Consider the following 13178-nt stretch of genomic DNA (forward strand, 5'->3'; position numbering starts at 1 on the left):
GGATAACACTGTGTATGCCCAGGATGGGAGTTGTAGCTTGGGGCTCTGACAAAAGAAGAATGAGCTTTATTCCTGTTAACTGAAAACTATTTAAATCTCAGTTAACAATTAATTCTGTGTAATAAGGAACCTATTCTGGTAAGAAAGCAATATTTAAATTTTATTCTCATGGATCACACGTTAAAGTAATGAGCAGGTCAAGAACACACCACACATGGGCTCTGCTATGAATATGGGTGGACCCTGAATGCAAGGTCCCTGAACAAATTGTTCCATATATGCTGTATCTCATCCCACAAGGATTGAGAAATGGCCATGGTCACATGAATCACTAAGCCCACAGTGACTGGAGATTGTGCTGTGGGTTCTGGGAAGACATGAGTTATCATCATCAGTGGGGCTGTGAAAGGGTGCAGTGGCAGTGAGAACAGTTTCCTCTGGTGCTGGCTGCTTGCCTGAGATTGTGGGTAATAACATACAGAAGATTCACTGAGTGACCGATTCTCTAGAGACAGAACCAATGTGGCCTTTGTGACAATGTGAACTTCTCATGCAGCTGACAACAATGACCCCAGAACTTCCTGTCTTGGAACTCTATTCCACTAGAACACTAAAGAACACTAATCTAGGGCATAGCATTCAAGACTCATATTCAAGCTGATGCAAAAAAAAAAAAAATAGGCTCTCCTAAGGATTCTAGGATGACTCTCAACTTTAGGCCATAGGAACTCAATTGGTCCCAGACGCAGTTCTTGCAAGGCAGCTCAGAGAGCCATCTGAAGGAACCAAACCATCCCTGTAGGACTTCACATTGCCAGTCACTGTCCAGAACACACAGACCCTGGATGATGAGAACATAGGTCTCTGTTGAGAAGACATGGAGTTGTGGCAACCCAGACTGGGTCCTGCTTGACTATGTGTGTACTGGTCACTTGACACTTCCCACTACCAGACTCTGCCAATTAGGGCATAGTGAAGGGAACATCCCTGAGTGTCAGTTATGAATCAGAAGCTAAGGTCAGACCGACAGTGACAGGTGACAGGACATTGCCCTGTGGTCTGCTACATGGAACGCACACAGTATGGCAAGCTGCTCTCGTCCAACAATCACATCTAGTGTGAAAACACAAGTCAAGCTTCACAGCAGAGTATTTCACATGTTTCCAGAGTAGAGTGCTCTGAAACACAACAGTCCTGGGTGTTCATTCACTGGCTTCCCCACCACTAAGCACCACCCCCGTTTCTCCATCTCACAGTGCTCCGGAGGGGATTGCAAGGAGAGGGGTGTGAGAGACCATGCTCTCTGTGCTGGCTTTGGCCCCATCTTAAACCCAACAAATCACGCTCAATGTGATGATGGCATAGTCTGGGCAGGAAAGCTTGCCAAACTTCAACCAGGGTCAATCTTTATTCTGTTCTCACAGGGCATCAGATCAGGCTGCACACAAAGAGTGGACCTTCTGTTTCACAAAGAGCTCTAGTAATCACTGGGCAGTGGCTAGCGTGTGTACATGGTGTCACTGAACACTGAGAGGAACAGACCCGGCTGCCACGATTAGCAGATGAAATACAGGAGGCTAAGATTTAGCAGACAAAATACTGGAAACTAAGATCTACAAGAACACACTTTCTAAAACATGTCTCAAATACTGCCCAGGAAATCCCAATTCTAAATAGTATTTGTTACTAATATAAAATGCAATGTGATCTGGACTTACTCTTTTATTTATTTGTTTGTTTTTCACCACCCATATATTATTTTTTTATTTGTCACCCCTCTAGTCCATACATCCCCTACCGTATGTGTCTGTGGGTCTGGCAGCAGTTGAAGATGCCTCTGCGTCAGCATTTACACCTCTGAGAGATGAAACACCATGTCAAACATGTGAGAATATGCTCCCTGCCCCACACTGACCTCCTATATCTGCACTATAGTACAAAGGAGGCAGGAGCAGCTTGCTGCCTGTGTTGCCCAGGTAGCCTGAGATGATAAGAAAACAGTGAATCCACGGTCAGTCCTCCTCCTGGGGGAAAGTGAAGTGATTCTGCAGGTCATCCCGACTGGGATGAGGGTGCAGTGTCCATGGGTCACAGGTGCCCCAGAGAGGCTAAAGAGATTGATGCAGGAACTCCTGCTGGAGTCTACCCACAAACATCCCAATCACCCCCATCCTCTCTCTACTTCCCATTTGAGGTATTGAGACTTACTTACTCCAAAATTTCAACTAGCATATTCCTACCGTGTCTCTGTGTAGTTGTGAGCAACACACATGAAATCTACATGGGGAGAAAATATCTCTGTTTTCAAAAGTCTGGCAAAGTACATGAGTATGAAACCTACCTGTATGTTCACAGGCATGGGGCTGGGTATCCAGCCAAGTGTGTGGAAAGAAAACTGCAGAGAGAGAGGGGGGGAGGGAGGGAGGGAGGGAGAGAGAGAGAGAGGGAGGAAGGGAGGGAGGGAGAGAGAGAGAGAGAGAGAGAGAGAGAGAGAGAGCAAACGTACTATTAGCCATTATCCTGTCCTTTATCTCACGTCTTTGTGATAGTTGTTTCTGAACCTGTTGATTCTCCTCTGTGGATGTCAGAAACATCCATAGGTACACATTTATGTTCTTCTGACATCAGAGACCCTGTGGCTCCAAGCCCACCCCTGGACTGTATACATACATCTCCTGGTGAACAGCTGACAGGAAAGAAAGGACATAGCTGACTTAAGTGGCCATACACATTAGGAGTTGTTGAAATGAAGGATATTTTTCAGATGAGTCCTAAGACTTTGCCATAGTGTTGGTGACTCGTGCCCATAGAGATGCCCTGGACCCTACAGAAAATTATCGGCTAGGTCACATACTCACCAGAACATTTGGGCTTCAGGGATGCTTTGGTCCCGAGAAGTACAGTGGTGTCTGTTAGTTTCAGATAATCCGGGCTTAAATCTAGGTAGCTTTTGCTGTGTGATGCAATCCATGGCAGTCTTGGCCCCATGGGAAGCCTACCTCAGGGCCCTGGCTGAAGTGGCCTTGCAACTATCTGTCAGGTCAACAGAGTGGAAAGTGTCAGCAGAGAGGAGCTTAGCCCCAAGGGCAGAAGGAAAAATCACAGGTTCTGTTTGCCATGGCAGGAACTCAGATGCTTTCCCAGTTGGAGCTCACTTCTTCACACCCAAGTCTCAGCTGAAAACACAGCAGAGAAGCTCTCAGGGTTAGACGTTCACTGGTTTAAGTTCACCAGGAAAGGATCTCAGATTTCTCTAGCTTCATGGGCCATCACTGCCTGTATTGATGTTGTAATGAACAATTTTGTGTGGAAAGGGACAATCTACACATTGTATCCTGACCTTGACTGACAGAGATTGAGTATCCACGTGAGCTAGGCAAGACAGGAATCCAAGATACAAGAGCGTTCTGTAGCATGCCTCAGCTCCCCTGGAGCTATGGGGAGTTTTAGACTCATCAGACTGCTTCTTTGAAAGTCTAGTTCCTCAAAAAAGTGCCAGCCATGTGTCCTCAAATGAATTCACGTCTCCAATGTATATTCTCACACTTGCTCTCCAAGTCAAAGGTTTTGGGATGTCAGTTGTCTTCAGTTTCGATATGTACAGAAACATAATACAGTTAAAAATGGCATCCTTAGTCTGGGAAGGTTTTTATGTATATTTAAAATTCAGAAGTAGTATAAACATTTTTATTTTAATTTGTAATGTCTATGCTCCTTCATGTTTATCACAAACACACACACACACACACACACACACACACAAAATCACAGATACACATTTTAGGACAGCAATTTAACCTTTTTTTCATTCTTAGTTCCTCCTGTTGGATGTTGCCAAAGAATTATTATAGTCTATAATGTTTGCTATCAGTAATAGCATTTCAAAACAAGTCTATACTTAAGCTGACAAAGAACTACACCTCTTATCTAGTGTCTTTTCATCCCTTTATGTCATCCACAGACACCTATAAAATCCTCTATCTGGGACCCACAGAACCACAACAGGCTAGGAATAGGTCAGTACTTCTCACTCTTCTTCCTGACCCCAATCCAAACTCTCCAGTCACATTCCAGCACTATAGCAGCCTGGGTGAAGGGGCCTCTCCTCCCACTCCACACCCAACCTTAGGGGACTTCACCAAGCCTTGGATTGAACCCAGTTGTTCTGCTTGTAGACCCTCTCTTCTGCCTTCCTCTGCACCTAGCCCATCTCCATTCCTCCCTGTCAAATTCTTTCAGAAATGCTTTCAACTGGACTCCCATTAGTCACACCTGGTAGGGATGATGGTAGGTGAGCCACACTATCCTTCCTGCCCTCCATTATGATCCTTTCCATTCTTGTAGGGCATTTTATTTGTATTTTAATAAATAATGTTTGCCTGAAGACCAGAGAGTAAAAGAACATCACTGGTCAACCTGACAGATCAAACAGTGGCAACACACACCTTTAATCCCAGGAGCCACACTAGATGCCGTAGAAACAAGACAGTGGATGTCTTTAATCCCAGTGGTGAATGCCTTTAATCCTAGAACTAGAGAGGAGTTTAAGATGGGAGGGGACAACTCTTAGACTCAGCCATTCTGAGATTACTTGGAGGCAGGATCACCATTTTGGAGTGAATCTGAGGCAAGAGCCAGAGGCTGCTTTCTTTCCTTTTGGATCTTTATGTTGAACCCCAAATTCTCTCTCTGAAATTTTATTAATCATGCTTCACATCCTCACGCACACCCAGTAACAACCTGCTTACAGTGCCTGTACTCTGACTTCAGTTTTATTCACTGGAGACTTGAGCTCTTGCTTCAGATACAGGGTCCCCTAATGTCTCTGTTTTTCTAGATAATTTTTTAACACTAGCCTAGTTCAAGAATACCCCCTTTCTACCATATTTCCAACTCCATATGGATGCCAATTATAGGTGTGAACAGGATCCCCTTTAGTTTTGAAACCCAGTTCGGCCTTTTCTCCATGGCCACATCTATCCCACTCTGACATGCAGTCACATAAACAAGAGCTCTGTACTGGGAAACCCACATTCACCAGACTTTTACAAGATCCAGAGGGAACAACAGAAACTAGGGAATTGAACACCCACCCAACAAAGACAAGATCAGGTACCACCACCTTTCACTTCAGTCATCCCATTCCAGATGCCTAGACACCAGCACAAAACCACAAATACCTAAAGTCAAGACAAGGATGCTTCCACAAGAACCTAGTATCCCAACTACATCAGACCCCAAGATATGTAATATAGTTGAAGTGCAAAAAAAGGACTCAAAAATGATTGTGAATATGTTCAAGAACCTTAAATAGTATGTGAGTATATTCTTTATTGGAGTCTGAAAACACAAATGGTAGAATGAATATATTTACAACAATTCATGACATGAAAGAGGGATTTAACAAAGCAAAACAAACAAACAACAGAATCACTAAAGAAAACCCAAACTAGCCATGAAGTGGTGGTGCATCCCTTAATCCCAGCATTCCATAAGCAGAGGAAGGAGAATCTCCGTCAGTTCAAGATCAGTCTGGTCTATAAGAGTTAGTTTGAGGAGAAGCTCCAAAGCTACAGTGAAATCCTGTCTAAAAAACAAAAAAACAGATAAACAAAAACAAGAAAGAAAAAAGAAAAACAAAACCCAAACTGAGATAAAACTGGAAATAAAATGTTTAAGAAGTGAAACATCAAAACCTCAGAAGACAAACTCACCAATATAGTACTAGACTTGGAAGAGAGAATCTCAAAAGTTGAAGATATGATACAAGAATGGATATTAAAGACAAAGAAAATGTGAAATCTGGAAAATTCCTGAAACAAACCATCCAGGAACTCTGAGACACTATGGAAAGACTAAATATATGAACACTTGGGATATAAAGAGAAGAGCCTCAGGCAAAAATCAGAGAAAGTATTTTCAACAAAAATTCCCTAACCTAAAGAAGGAGGTGCCTTTCAAAGTATAACAAACACACAGAATATCAAATAGACAGGAAAAAAAATTCTCCGTGACACATGATAATCAAATGCTAAATGTACAGAACAAAGGAAGAATATTAAAAGCTATAAAGGGAGAGAGTAAGTAACATATAAAGGCATGACCATTAGAATAACACCTGACTTCTTTTTTTTTTGTTTTTTTGAGACAGAGTTACTCTGTGGAACTTTGGCTGTCCTGGAACTCAGTCTCTAGAACAGGCTGGAGTCTACCTCCCAAGTGCTGGGATTATAGATCTATGTCACTACTTCCCGGCAGCACCAGACCTCTTAATGGAGACTCTAATGACCAGAAGGATCTGGACAGATGTTCTACAAACTCTAAGAGATCACTTATGCCCATCCAGATTAGTAAAAAGTGGAGATGATGTAGGTGGGTTTACAACAGAGTGGTGCTAATGTGGCCAATTAAATCCAATTAAAAACCTGAGAGGGCTTTAAAAAAGGGAAAGGGAGTTTAACACAGATTTTTGCTGTTTGCTAGGACATGCCGTAGAGAGATTTCCTGTTTCAGCAATAGTGGCAGAAAAAAAAGCTGCGCCATTTTAAAACGCAGCTTCCTGGGCTGTGCCGCCAGTGCAAACTCCAGCTATGGAGCATTTGTGGGCTGGATGTTGGTGTAGCTGCTCGGGATCAGGAAGAAAGTACTGAGACCATGCCAATGGTTCGCCGCTCCCCGCCTGCACCTGGGCGGGCAGGCGGCCGGATCAGGTTTACTAGGCGTGCACAAGCGGGAGAGCATGGCGGATTTCTGCCGCCATACAGAGAGATGTTTCCAGGCTGCACAGTGCTCTGCCTGGCAGATTTGGATGTAACGTAGACAAAAAGCTCATTCTCAAGAGTTAAAGTGCTGAATGTGACTCCTACCTGGAGGCAAAAAAAGCTGTGCAGTTTTAAAACGCAGGCTTTCTGGGCTATGCTCCTAGCGCATCCTCTGTCTCTTGAGGGAGACAGAGAATTGGATGGGGTTTTGTGAGTAAAATGCTTGCTTGCTTGATGGCAATGTGGACTTGCTGTGTGCCTGGAACCATGTGCTGCTCAGGGGCACCAAATAGATCTGAGGCAGGAGGGGCTCTGACTCTGCTTTGCCATGCTAAACTGTGCTGAACTCAGGCAGGAACTATGGTAATTATCATAATAACAGTGCAGTTAAGGTTTAGACTGGGTAGAAAACAGGCGGTACCATACCGTATTACCCTTACATGATGCAAGTTACGTTTTTAAGAAGTGCTTAGCATTTTAAGAAGATCTCCTGGACAGTAAAATAGTTACAGGTAACGCAATAGGACAGATTCAGACAAAAAAGACCTCTAAATGGGTCAATGTTGGATGAGTGTTATGTAGGCTTGGGAGAGAGAAGAAAAAGAATATAGAGAATAAAGTTAATGCCTTAAAAAAGGGGTAAAGTCTTTAAAGAGATGGAGTACAGATAGTTATAGATTAAAAGAAAAAAAGAAAAATATGCCACATAAAAATGGAAAATTCACAGAAAGTTTGGATTCTGTATTTTCTTTCAATTTTTTGACTGTGAAGGAGCTAAATACAGAGAGACATTTCATTGTGTGGTCTGATAAGCTGATCCAACATGTATGTTCTAAAGGTATCATGACTTTCAAATTTGGGTCTAAGGATATGATGTTTTGGAGAGGGTCTTCTTTTGTTTTCACAGAGGATGAGACCCTGTGGATTGTTTCTATCCCAATATGGTATGATAAACCATGCTCTCCTGAAAGATCACCATGAACACCTTCAGAAAATTACTTCACTCAACTGCCAACTGAAATGAACCTAGCAGACAGGTTATACCATGAAAGACCTAAATAACAGCGCCCCCCAGTCAGCATGAAGCAGTTTGGAGAGAAATAACTGCACCCATATTCCCAAATATTGTTTATAAATGTTCTTTTACAGTTAAAGGGGGATATGATATAGATATGAATAATTTGCATTGGTATAGATTTTGCTTTATTGATAGAGATTTAAGGTCAATTTTGTTATGTGTATATGTATTTCTGATAGTGATTAAGGTACCGTGATTGTATAGTTCATTTAAAAATATAATGTATAATTAGGAAATATAGGTGTTAATGGATAATCATCAATAATAGTTAGGCTTGTAGTCATGTTAGATTTTCTAGATATATAGAGATATATTTCAGTTAGATAGATATTCTTCATATCTTTCAAAGACTGCAGAATATGACATTTAATGTTTTAATAACTTAGGACTTTTCATGACAATGAGACACATCTGCTCCTGGCAACACCAATCTACTTCAAGAGGAAGATGGGCATTGAAGAGGCTCCTTATGGAGCTGGTTAGCCATTTGGGCAAGAAACTGCTCTTACCTGGACTGTTGCATAAACTGGACACAGAGAACCCACAGAGAGAAGACTGCTGAACTTGCCTAAAGGTGAGATGATCTTTCGGGGTTCCTGACTCATGAAAGAGTCTGTGAGACATTCTTCAGGACACAGAAAAAAGAGACTGAACTGTCTTTGAATTTTCCTGCTTCATGGAAATGTCTGCTGGATTCTATGGGCCTGTAGGCTAAGATGGATGCCCCAATAGTACAAAAGAACTTTGGGTGACTGTCCAGACAGCGAGATGTCTCTGTCATTTCTAGAGTTTTAGAATTGCTTACTTCTTGCTTAATTAGGTAATATTATATCCTTCTGGAGTCTTTGATGGAGTTGAAAAATGGATAGTCATAGTTTTAGTTTTCCTTAATTATGATAAAAGATAAAATAGATATAAATATTGTAACTGTAATTCTTGCTTGATAACTGTTTTGTTATATGTAATTTTACTATGTTAAAGTGAAAGCCTTTCTTTTTTGTTTAAACAGAAAAAGGGGAAATGATGTAGGTGGGTCTTCCATCTATGTGTTAATTTCATTGGTTAATAAAGAAACGGCCTTGGCTTTTTGATAGGGCAGAACTGAGATAGGTAGAGTAGACTGGACAGAATTTTGGGAGAAAAAAAGCAGAGTCAGGCAGATGCCATGCTTCTTCTTCCCAAGATGGACAGTGGTTAGAATCTTCCCAGTAAGCCACCACTTCATGGTGGTACACAGGTTATTAGAAATGGGTTAGCCAAAATGTGAGAGTTAGCCAATAAGAGGCTAGAGCTAATGGGCCAGGCAGTGTTTAAATGAATATAATTTGTGTGTTGTTATTTCGGGTGTAAAGCTAGCCATCCAGGAGCTGGGCAAGATGAAAAGCAGGCCTGCCCACAGCTCCCATTACATGGAGAAATCTCACACTAGAGACTTAACAGCACACCTGAAAGCTCTAGAAAAAAAGAAGCAAACTCAGCCATGAGGAGCAGATGACAGAAAATAATTAGATTGAGGACTAAAATCAATAAAATAGAAACAAAGGAAACAATACAAAGAATCCATGAAACAAATACCTGATTCTTTGAGAAAATCAACAAGATAGACAAACCTTTACCCAAAATAATCAAAAGGCAAAGAGAGAACATCCAAATTAACAAAATCAGAAATAAAAAGTGGGACATTACAACAAACACTGAGGAAATCCAGAGAATCATTAGGCTATACTACAAAAACCTGTGCACTGCAAAACAGGAAAATGTAAACGAATCGGACAATTTTCTGGATAGTTATCACATACCAAAATAAAGTCAAGACTAGGTGAACAATTTAAATAGACCTATAACCTGTAAGGAAATAGGAACAGTCATCAAAAGCCTCCCAACCAAAAAAGTCTAGAAAAGATAGTCTCAGTGAAGAATTCTACCATATAGCTAATACCTATATTCCTCAAAGTGTTCCATATAATAGAAACAGAAGAAACTTTGCCAACCTTTTTTTATTAGGCTACAAAGATTCTGATACTAAAAACACACAAAGACCCAACCAAGAAGGAGAACTATAGACTAATCTTATCTAATGAATATAGATGCAAAAATACTCTATAAAATACTGACAAACCAAATCCAAGAACACATCAAAAAAATTATTCACCATGATCAAGTAAGCTCATTCCAGGGATGCAGAGATGGTTCAACATACAAAAATTTATCAGTGTAATCCACCATATAAATAAACTTAAAGAAAAGAACGCTTATGATCATCTCATTAGATGCTGAAAAAGCATTCGACAAAATCCAACACCCCTTCATGATAAAGGTCTTGGAGATATCCATGATAAAAGGAACATATATAAAGATAATAAAAGAAATATACAGCAGCTGTCAGCCAACATCAAATTAAATGGAGAGAAACTCAAAGTAATTCCACCAAAATCAGGAACAAGACAAGGTTGACCATTCTCTCCATATCCATTTGACATAGTTCTTGAAGTTCTGGCTAAGAAAATTGGAAAGAAAAACATTGAACTTTTGCTATTTGTAGGTGATATGATAGTATACATAAGTGACACCAAAAATTCCACTAGGGACCTCCTACATTTGCTAAATACCCTCAGTAATGTGGCATTTGACTGATTCTTGTGCCTCTTCTTGGGTCTTTGTGAGCCTCTAAGAGAACAGCTCAGTTGATTCTGTAGGTCATGTTCTACTGGTATTCTTTACCCCTATGGTTCCTACAAATCTTCATCTGCCATCTTCCTTTGTGTTCCCTGAGCTACAAAGGGAAGGACCTGATAGAAATCTCCAAGTTGGGCTCTCTCTCTGCCTAATGTTTGGCTATGTGAAGGCGTAAGTCACAAAAAATGCCACACCAGTTTGGAATTATGATTAATAGGGTGGTATTTATTTAAAGGGGAAAAAACTTACAGATCACTGTCCCAAGCAACAGCCCTCTATGCAACCAGGAAGGGAGTCTAGTCGCCTGCGGAGCAGGAAGTGAAGAGAGAGAGGAGAGGGAAGTGGCTGCTTTTTTAAAGGGAGAGAGACCACGCCCCAATGGGCTGGTATCTCAGCAGCTATAGGCTGGAGGAGTGGGAGGACCTCCCGCAACACCTCCCCCTTTTGTTTAAATAAGAGAGTTCTAAACCTACTATGAAATTATATACAATAAGTACAAATATCCTATTCTAACTAGCTTGGTCTTGTATAATAAATAACTTGGCCAAGTCATGAGAGAAAGTAACTACATTTATATAGTCTTCAACCCCATCGAAGATCTGAGAAGGGAAATAATGTTACCTGGGTAATTAGGAAGTTCAGTAAAACAACTTCCAAAACATGCAACAAATCACAGAGACAACTAGCTACCTGGGCAATCACCCAAAGTCACATTAGCAGCGTTGAAGCAACCAACTTTGGCTAAGGCCTAACATAACTGACATACCATTTTCTAAGGCAAGCAACTTTTCAAAACTATCTTACCCTGTCTTGGCAGGATATGACAGCCCTGTTTTATCCATTGATGCACGCTCTGTATCTTTGTCAGTCATTGAGGTATGGGCATTTCTTTGCCCAAAGGCCAGTTCTGCCAAAAAGAAAGGCTCCAGGTGGAGTGTCTTTGGTGCTCAACATTCTCTCGGGAATAGAGTGGTGTTGCCAGGAGCAATTGTGTCTCACTACCGCAAAACTCTGAGTTAGATTAAAGGCCATTTTCTACAGCTCTTTGAAGAGGTCGAAGATTATCTATCTATACTGAGTATAATCTCTATATATCTAGAGAACCTGATTAGTCTAATTATAAATGACAAACTTAGATGACTATTAATCTATATAATTCTCAATATCTATCTAACTTAAAGACTAAGAAAATAAACGACTGTGAAACAAATGAGGACAATGACTTCCAAATATGAACAATGTACAAATATACATTGCAGTAGGTAAATATATATCAATACACAAATATTATATAAATATCTTAATCAGAGGTAGAAATGTACACTGCAATATGGTAAATATATACAATATATATATATATCAATACAATATATGTCAATACATAAAAAATGTTTTAAACAGAGGTAGAAACATGCATGCATACAATAGTCAATATAATTTAACTTTGTATCAATATACAAGAATCTATACCAATATATTTGTCTAAAAACAGTAACTCACAATTACAAATCTATTATCACATCATCCCTCTTTTTTTTTTTCAAAATAATCCCTGAGCTTATAAAATTCCTCCCCGACCCTCAATCGTATACTAATTATAATCAACCCCTAAATGATGTCCCTAAACCCAAGGGCAAACTTTACTGGGAGAGGGGACGTCGTCCTCTAGAATTACTTCCAGCTGTCATGGGGGCGATGTTCTTTCTGGGGGATCCTGTGAAAGTAAAATGATGGTTAAATTTCAAGATCAATGTCTTTTAAAATTGCAAATAGTCTCTGAGTATTTTGTGCAGGTCTGGCCAAAATGTTGTATAAGATGTGCACCATTTCAGCTAGCCAAGTTGGAACTGTCTTGTGCAGCTGGTACCCAAAGCAGGTCTTGTAGTAGCGCTATCAGTATCATGACATCATATCAACCAGGTGGAGTTGTTGTTATGGGGCCCCATCTTCTTCCTGGAAACTTCAAATGTCACTTCAGGAAAAACTCATTGTTCATTGTGAAAAACTTAAACATTAATCATATAGACATATATGTATATATTCATTGAAAGGCATGATAGATACATTCAATGAAAAGTATGATAGATATGAAGAAAAGCAAAGATGTTTTCTAAACTCATATTTCTTTCTGTCCCATATCATGGCTCTTGACATGAGACAGAAACTCCAGAAACTCTGGGTTTTTCTCTTACTAACAGGCTTGGAATTGGAGAGGGACTGAGCCAGAGTCCAACTTCAAAACCAGCTTTATAAATTTAGAAATATGGTTTAATATTACTTACACAACCCATTCAGTTTTCTTGATATTTCCTATTGGGCAGGTATTTTTCCATCTGTCAGTATCCAAACATCCAGGGTCCCTTGAATTTTTCAAAGATGAGTGTTTTCCTGTGGAGATAGGAACAGAACCCTGCCCCTGTTCTATATGTTTTTCTTACCACCTGTATGAATATCATCATTGTAGATGAGTTGTCATTTCTCCTTTCCAAGAGGTTTCTCCTCTTCAAATCGAAACTTTATTAATTTTGATGGTATCCACAATTTTTCTTCTCCTGTGGAAACAAGAGCAAAACCCCTTCCCCAACGTAGCACATCTCCTGGCTTCCATTGAGAGGTCAGCACATCTTTGAAATAAATCGGTTGATTTAGTTCAGCAGACTTTT

Source organism: Microtus oregoni, unplaced genomic scaffold (genome assembly GCF_018167655.1).
Source record: "Microtus oregoni isolate MIOR12 unplaced genomic scaffold, Mior012 000016F_ref0000370, whole genome shotgun sequence".
NCBI classification, from domain to species: domain Eukaryota; kingdom Metazoa; phylum Chordata; class Mammalia; order Rodentia; family Cricetidae; genus Microtus; species Microtus oregoni.